Genomic DNA, 9,327 nt, shown 5'->3' on the forward strand with positions numbered 1-9,327 from the left:
CCAGAAAGCTCCCCCTCCTGGAGTCACAGCCTGGAGGGGAGGCCGACAAGCGAATAGGAGGCAATGACACAAGTGTGACAGGGAAGCCACCAGGGGCTGTGGGCACCCACAGAACGGGAAAGTGCCCCAGATGGAGGGGATGGCTTGCGTGCCTAACTTACCTCCTTAGAGCCTGTTTCCTCACAGTGACGCTGAGCTTCTAGATCAAATGAGATGATGACCTGGAGGACGATCCAGTCCTGAAACGTGACACACAGAGAGAGATTTTTAAGTTTCACTCTTCACAAAGAGGCAGGAAGGCAGGGAAGAAATTAGTAAACCCATTTCACAGATTTTGCCATGTTCATCCTTTCCCGTGTGGCACTTCTTCCTCCTTCCCAAATTTCAGTCTCATCCAGAGCTCCTGAAGGCTGAGACCCTGTCTGCTTCATTTTGCCTCCCAGCCTGAGGCCCTTCCACTGCCAAACATGTGTTCTTTGGAGCCCCTGCCTCCAGCCTGGGCTCCCCTAGAGGATGCCATGACCTCTGACCCTGCTAAGCCTTCATCCACTCCTCCCGCACCCCTGGGGCTGTCAAACTCAGGGCTGAGGGCCTCTGGGGGCTGGCTGGAAACATGGGAATCAGGGTAAAGCCAGTTCTCACTGAAGCCTTTGCACGCCTCTGCCAGGGCTCTGCACTGCCTTCTCTCCTCCCCTCCTCCCTCTGGAGAGCCGCTCTGAGGGGGACCACGTCCTACCCTTTTGGGGCAGACTCTCCCAAGGCTCAAGGATACAGATTTTCAGGCCTAGAGGGGCTGTCATGAAAATCAAGGTCCTGCCTCTTCCTACCATACTATAGAGGAGGAAATTGAGGCCCAGAGCAGGTGAGAGGCCAGCCCAGGTCCCAGGGGGCCAGAGGCAGGGCCAGGTCTGGAGTCAGAGTTCTGCATCACCATCAAGTCGGAGAATATTTGCTCTTTCAGGGCTTCTGGTGTGTTTCATCTGGGCAGCATCCTGGACTCCTGGTGTCTAGCTAGCATTGCATACCTCCAGCGATGGGGGACTCACTACCAATCTTTGTTTTCTCTTGCTCTCTCCACTTCTGTTCTCCTCATCTCTGAACCCAGACCTTAGAGTTCAGGTTCTCTGCTTCCGACCCTTCCTGCCTTCCCCACTGGTGCTTCTAAAGACACTCACATGCTTGTTGTCTGTCCATGTTTACAGAGGGGACTTCTGTCCTGCTGCCACCCCCTCTCTACTCTAAACAGCATACTCAGGGCCCAAGGTGAGGTTTACTCACTCTTGTCATTCACTTCTTCAAAAATTCTTATTGAATGTTTGTTCTGCTACGTACCAGGTACTGTTCCAGGCACTGAGGATACACTACAAACAAACAAACACAAATATCGGACCAAACAGAGACTTGAACTGTCCCTGACCTAGACCCTCCGTCCCCATGACAGAGCCTCGTGCAGCTCTGAAACCGATAGCCGGAAGAGCAGACTACCATAGAGAGACAGACACACGGAACAGAAGTGTTCAGAGCGAAAGTGGGACAAGGCACATGGAAACTTTACAAACCACTGGTTAGTACAGTTCCTCTGCCAGGAAATTACAAGGCTGCCCTTTGACTTTCTTCTGGACTTGGAGGCTGAGAGTCCCTTGGAAACAACTGGAACATCTGCTAGCTATCCTCTCCCACGGAGGGAGATGGGGCCAGGGCTTGATTGGGCTGGGGCTGGGGCTGGGGCTGGGGAGACCAAGCAGGTCCAGCGGGAGGCCGCTTCCTCCTCCCAGATCCCTATAACATCACTTGTAGAGCCAGGGCAGGCCTGGCGCCTCTCCAGCCTCCCCACCAGACCCTGCTCGTCCTTCCTGCCGCCTCTGGCTTCTCAGAGTGGGCTGGGTCCACCGGGGGCACACCCTCTGCAGGGCCCTGTGGGGAGGTCAGCTCCCCCAAAGGAATGCCAGGCTTGGGGGCAGGGGCACCAGCCGAGCCCATGGGAGCTCACTCTCTGGGGATAGTCAGGACCGGGCTGTCTGAGATTAGAGGTGGGAAGGTGAACGTGCACTGCGGCGGAGGTCAGGACTGAGAGCAGCTAAGACTGTTGGGGGCAATGGGAGAGACTGATGGGCTGGGGAGAACAGAGTGGGTGACTCACACCACAGACTGAAAGGGATCGAAGCTTGCCCCCCACCCCTGCTATTGGGGTTGAAACTCGAGGATGTTATGGGCCTAATTGGGGAGCCCCCCCAATTCATATGTTGAAGTCCTAACCCCCAGTACCTCAGAATGTGCCCGTATCTGGAGATAAGGCTTTTAAAGAGGGGATTCAGTTAAAATAAAGTCATATGGTTGGTCCCTAATCCAATATGCCTGGTGTCCTTTTAAGAAGAGGAGATTAGGACAAAGGCACACACAGAGGGAAGACCACATGAAGACACAGGGAGGAGATGTCCGTCTGCAAACCAAGCAGAGAGGCCTCAGAAGAAACCAACCCTGCTGACCCCTGGATCTTGGACTTCGAGCCTCCAGAATCGTGGGGAAGTAAATTTCTGTTCTTTAAGACACTCAGCCTGTGATATTTGCTACAGCAACCCAGCAAACTAACATAGGTGCAAAGCTATTTGAATATGGCACTGCCTTAAGCATGGTCACTTTCAGCTCCCCTGGAGATCCCTTTGTCCAGATGCTCTGCCAGGAAAGAGACAAATACACTTTTAGGATCGTACTCCTAGATTACTATTTCCCATGGATTAGGGTCAAAATTGGGACAGCTGTAGAAGCTGATATTTTTCATGGAGACCAGACAGGACATCACTTCTCAGTGATGAGTGGTATCTGCCTTTAAGAATGTAGGCGAAAACCAGACACAACATTGCCAGTACAAAGACCGACTAGAAGGGTACCCACTGTCTTCCTCTTGGACATTTAAGGGATAGAGGTGCCTTCTTCCCACCTGGAGTGAACAGAAAGTCTATGAAAAAGAAGAATTCATAAACATCTAGCAAGTGCCTGAGGCAGCACAATGTACCAAATTCTAGGATGTGGTGGGGTGCTGAAACTTCTTAATCTGGGGGCCGGGTGTGTGTCCACCAGACAATTATAACAATAGCTAACCCTTTTCTATCTCAGACATTAGCGACAGACCATATTCTAAGCATGTTACACAAATCATCTTCATTAATCCTCACAAAACCCTATGAGAAAGGCACTATTTGTGCCCCCATTTTATGTATGAGAAAATCGAGGCACAACGAGATCACGTGACTTGGCAAAGATTACACAGCTGGTAAGAAGGAAGAGTAATAATGTTAGAGGGAGAAGAGACTTGAAGACAAGAGAAAGGAAGGGTGAGGGCACAAGAGAGCAGACACATGGGTTGCCTTCCAAAATCTTGTCCTCCAGTTTGGAATGACCTCAGGACACTTATTGGAACCCTTCAATGAAGAACTACTTAACTCACCATTGGGGTCTAGGGAGTATTTAATCTGAAGATAAGCCCTACGAGACTGTGGGTGAGATAACCAAAAATGTCCGTTAAAGTGGAGAATGATAAACAATGGCATGCAGATCTTACGTATTTTGGGACAACTTTTAAGATGTATGCATCTATTAACCACTCTTGATATATGGCCAAGCGCTTTTCTTTGAGCAGAAGCCTGCTGACTGGAACTCTAATTTGTCTATTTTTTTTTTTATTAAAAAAAAAATTTTTTTTTTATAAGCCACACCACACTTTTTTTATAAGCCACACCCACGATACCTCATCTTTGGTTTCTTGTTGTGTTTTGTTAATATGTAGAGCAGTGAGGGTGTGGGCTGGTTCGCACTCTCTGGCCCTCTTTCTGTCTGTGCACAGGGCGGGATGGCCCTTCTATGCCCACCTGAAGTTGGTTACGGCCACATGACTTCCCTGGGCCAGCAGAATGTAAGTGGAAGCGATGGCCCGAACCAGAGCCCCTGCTCACCATGACGAATCTGCAGCATGACTAAGAAAAAAAACCTGTGTGGTTTGACCACTGTGGTTTGGGGGTTATTTGTTATTGCAGCCTAGCCTACCTCCCCCTAACTGGTACACTCGTCAAGTACTACAAGTCCAGTCTTAGTCTGGGCATTTAGATGTGTTTCTCTATATTTGTCCAGCATTTTTGTATGGTCTCCTTAGACCTCATTTCACAATTCTTTTTAGCTATTTGCTTTTACTTTGGGATACCCAGGAGACCCAGCCCTTATTCATGATGCTGTTTCTGTGGTAAAAGTGTGGAACTCCAAGGAGAAGCCCACTGGGCGTGCAAAAGGCAGCACATTGAGTGTGGTCATCTGGGGCACCCTGAGGGCAGGACCCACGCCCACCCCTCTCCTACTTTCCCCTCCTGCTGAGACAGACAACTAGCCTTGGACCATGGGCATCCCTCAACATTCCTGCTGGGTACTCCACGAACGCAAGGCCCTGACCGCTCTTCACTTGGGCCACTCCTCAGGGTCATGTTTGCCACCAGCAACCTTGAGAGAAGAGGTAATGTCTCCCACCAGGCAAAGAGCAGGCTTCCCATCCACTTTCTTTAAAACTGAAGACTCTACCAAGCTCAGTACTTCCTTTCCTGCTACTCCAGCCGCTGAGTGACCCACCCATCCTGGGCCCCTTGCTTTGCCTTTGTGGGACTTGGATGGCACCGGAGAACCAGAGCAAACCGTTGTGAAGCTCTGGTAACTGCTTTTGTATAAGTAACGAAGTCCTTTGTCTTGGACCCAGGTGTCTGGGCTCTTCGTCCGGCATCCATGAAACAGTGGCAGGTTAACTTGTGAGCTTGTACACAGGGTAAAGTCTCAGGCCCTGCACCCTCCACCCCCAGTTCTGCCCAGGACAGTCTCATTCTATACCTGATTCCCTAGGGGCCATTTTACTTCCTGGAACCTCAGCTTTACCCTCTGCAATTGGCACAAGAAACCAGGACCCAGTTCACACTCAGGGCTGTTAGATTTGGGGTTTGGAGGAAGATGACTGGCCTTCTCTGGTAATTGCCAGCTGATTTCTATCTTCCTTTGAGGTGATGCCAGCACACTTGGCTCCTCCCAGAGAACTTGGGAAAGAGGAAGAATTTACTGTTAGTGAGAAAGGAGGAACGCAGCCAGCAGAGACACCGTTGGCCGTGGAGTCTTTCCTGTGGACATCTGCGCGAGCAGGACAGGGACTTGGTGTTGTCACGAGGCAGGGCTGGAGTGCGTGTCTCCTGGGCCTCTGTTTGGAATGAGAAACGTGACACCCACCTTCAGGGAGCTGATGGGAAGGATTTGCCTTAGTTTCCAGCCAAGGATTTGGGGTTGCTTTGTCGGAGCAGCTGTGGATGCCTAGGGAAGGTAGACGGCGGCCAGAGACAAGGGGACAGGCCTCTGAGGTCGCTGCCCAGGCCGTGCTGGAATTTGCACCCAAATAAACACTTGGCAAAGCTGGGGTGTGTTCCTGCATTTCAGATTTAATAAATCCAAAGAAAGCATCTCAGTGTGAAATTGAAAAAACAAAACAAAACAAAAGGGAGGGACCATTACTTGACTAGCATCTTTGCTGTGCCTTCAACAGCTCTCACCAGGGGACATATGTGCCCCTGCATCTCTTTCCTACACTTCAGGGAAGGAGGAGGCTTAGGGAAGATTGCAGGTGGGACTGGAAGGGGAGAGAAGAGGCAGTGGGGTGGTGCAGCAGCTCTAGGAGAGGGAGACACGGGCCTGAGCCAGGGAGGGGACGATATAGGAGAGAGGAGGGGATGAAGGGGGGTACACGATGAGGGCTAATTCTCAGCAAGGGGTATGGTGGCTGACTGGCTGGGGGACCCCCGCGTCCCCTCATCTGCCACACCCGGCTCAGGGCTTTCTCTTCGCAGAGGATTCTGGGAACCATTGCCCCTCCTAGTCTTGGGTCCACAGGGTTGGGGGTCGGGTTGATCTCAGGAACCCAGCTTCCCCGCCCCCCGTCAAGGAAGGGCCTGTCGCCAGGAGAAGGATAACCCTCCCGTGTCCGAGTCCTCATTTCACTCGCAGCTGGGCGCTAATCCAATTGCTGGCTCTAACCTAATTCTCCATTGATGCTCGAGTCCTTTGCCTGCCGATATTAAAACTCTTTTCATTTAATTGTGCAGAAGATAGATCCTCCTCAGCTGTCAGGTGGTAAATATAGAAGAGCTGATGTGGAGCTCTAATTTCTTCCCTGGCAGGCCTCCCACGGCTCTGAGTAACTGAGGACCAACATGTTCTGAAAGGAGGGGGCCAGGAAGGAGGGAAAAGGGAGGCGGGTGGGTCGCTGGGATGTTACCGTGGCCCAGAGGTTACAGATTGGAGGGAATTGGGCCTGGTCAGTGTGTTCCTGGCCTGGTCAGTGTGTCCATTTCATAGGGACAGTCACGTCTCTCCCGAATCTCTCACAGGACTGGTATCCCGAGATGTTATGGGAGAATCAAGGGTGACCAAGGGGAGGGGGCTATCCCACTGTAAAGAGTAGGAGGGGTTCACGGGAGCCCCCAGCGTTGGAGGCAGGGAGCCGTGGTCCCGATAAACCCCTTTGATCTCATCACAGAGAGGACCGTTCCAATCTGAGTCAGGACTTCTAATGGACCAAGACCCTTTGATACCACTGACTGCAGCCCCCTTGTTTGGTGACCACAAGCAAGGCAATGAAGAGTTGGCGACAGAGGGCTGGCCTCTTGATTTCCAGTCCAGCCTGGAACGTGGTGGCCACCCTGTGTCCCTGTGGAGGGAGGGACAGAGCATCACAGTGACACCCCAGCAGCCATTCGTTAGTAGGTTCACCCTCCCACTAGAGGCCACCTGAAGTCACTCCCGCCATCCGCTGCTTATCCCCCCCCGACCCCGCGCGCTCGCACACACACACACACACACACTTATGCAGGGAAAGGCAGGACAGACGTAGAGACTACACAGCTGAGGCAGTGGGTCATGGGTAGGGCCCTGGCCTGTTACTGACCTCACACCTGGCCGCAAGGAGGCAAGAAGCATCCTAGCAAGAGCCACCGGCCACCAGACACTGACTTCTCTAGAGGCCCAGCCCCACCTGTGGCTTCCCAGGAGCTCACAGTTTCTGGGGCTCCGTCGGGCTCTGGAGGACTTGGCACCCACTCCACCTCCTGGGGAGCGGCTGCTCCTTCTTTTTGGCCCCCTGCTCAGCTCCCAGCACCCCAGAGCTCCTTGTGCTTGATCACCGGTGGACCTGAGCTCCTGGATGCGCCCTGCTTCAAGAGGCTTTGCTGAACCTTAGCTTCCTGAACCCCTCCCTTCTGCCACCCCTTGTCACAGCCTGGTGGGGACCTCAGATGGTCCTTTCCTCTCTTCTTTCCCTTCCTGCCTCAGAACAAGGCACATAGCCAGTATTTCCTGAGGGCTCCTCTCTTCTGGACACTGGGGATTTGTAGACCTCCTTCCCCTCCTGGCCTGCCACCCCAGGCCTTTCTGACTCCACCCCAGTCTACTCCCCAAGATCTGCTCCTCCCTTCCTACCTCCAGCCTGCGCTCTGCCTTTACCCCTTCTTCACCTGCTGAGCTAGGAGATCCTTGGGTAAGGGGAGGGCATACCCTGGGGCTTGGGGTACCTGCTGAATCTGTTACCGACCAGGGTTCTTGGCTTTCCCCAATCAATAGAAATTGACAAGAGGCCAGACAAGAAATTCAGGCAAGGCTTTATCGGGGCCCCTGCCGCAGCAGGGGGCAGCCAGAACAAACAACAGGTTCTCTTGCTTGCTTGCTCGCTGAGGGGGGGGCAAGCTTGTTTCTTATATGGGGTGAGGGTAGGGGTGTGTCCAGGGGTCGGGCCAGATGGGTGGCTTAGGAGGTTTGCCCATCCCTTTGGTGGTGCTGTGTGCAGGAGGCATGCGCAGTGCCCTGCTTTTGCTCCAGGCTCTTCAAGAGCGGCAGTTGGGTTTTTTGGTCTCTGTATCTTTTGGGTCCAGAATTTGCCCCAGCTGCGCATGCACGCAGTTATTTTTAGTCCCATACAGTTTCTTTGTGTTTTGTTGCTCGAGGAGAGGTGTGTCCAGGTGCAAGCACTGCAGCAAAGGGTCCCAGGTCCCAGCAAAGGGTCACAGGTCCCAGGCCTTTCTCAAATTCTTTGACCAGGAGGTCCTAGAGAAGGTGATCAGGGTGGTTTCCAAGACCCTGGCCCAGAACATCACCACTGTCCTTTCCTTCAGAATTTGGGGCCAAACCTGCTGACCTGCTGACTTGGGGTCCCTCTCCTTCATAGTATTTTCAGAGCAAACACTGGCAGGACATGTGACTGCTGGGAACATAGGCCCAGATGATCTAGTCACAGGATCCCTGTGTGCCGCGGCCATAACGGCCAGGGCTGCTGCCCAACCCCTCTGTTCAAATGAGGAAACTGAGGCTCAGATACACACACAGGAAGGCATGTTTGCCCAGGCTCCTGCTGTGACTCCATCCAGAGACCCTGGCCTCCCAACTCCAGTCTACACTCTAGACGTTTCTGCCAGTAGAGTCAGAATGATGGGGGTGCTTCTGAGCATGGGGGTCAGGATGACGGAGTGCCAATTCCAGTTCCACCTTCTGCTGGCTGTGTGACCTCCGGCAAGTTACCTGACCTCTCTGGGCATCAGTTTCCTCACCAGTCAAGTGGGGATGCCAATGGTATCTACTGCTTATGTGGCATGAGAATGCACTGAGATAATCCTCCCAAAGCCCCAACACAGCATCTGGCACGTGGTGAGTGATGATTAGCTTTCAAGCAACATTCAGCTCCACTGCATCACAAACATCCTTAAAACCAGTAGGAACCATAACGAACATTAGCTATTCAAGAAACAAGCAGGAATTTAATTTACTCCCTCAGAAAACTGAAGGGTTCTGTGTCAGGAGACTGTTTGGATGGTTTTCCAGAAAGAGAAGTTTGCACAGATGTCGTTATTCCCTCCATAGATGTTTCCCAGCACAGAGCAGGGGCAACAGAGTCATTCTGCTTATCCTGAGGCTACCCCCAGGAAGCAGAGGGAGCCACCCAAGTCAGGATGCTGCTGGTTCTTCTCTAGAAGCTCTCCAGAAGCCCAGGACTGCCCTGACCTGCAGCCCACCTTCCGCTGAGCAGTGTATCTAGTGCTGTGGGAAGCCCCACTCCCCATCCCAGGACCTTCGGAGCAATGATTACGCCCTACGGTTCAGTCCTGGCAAGGTGTTAAGCAAAAATGCTGATACTCACCAGGACCAGAACTAGGGTGAGGAGAGTGAAGCACTCACCTGGGATGCAAAATTTAAGAGGCACCCCCAAACTCAGTAGCCAAGATAAATAATATTTTAAAACATTAAAATTAATTTAAAAATCCACAATGA

This window comes from Eschrichtius robustus, chromosome 8 (assembly GCF_028021215.1).
Source record: "Eschrichtius robustus isolate mEscRob2 chromosome 8, mEscRob2.pri, whole genome shotgun sequence".
NCBI classification, from domain to species: domain Eukaryota; kingdom Metazoa; phylum Chordata; class Mammalia; order Artiodactyla; family Eschrichtiidae; genus Eschrichtius; species Eschrichtius robustus.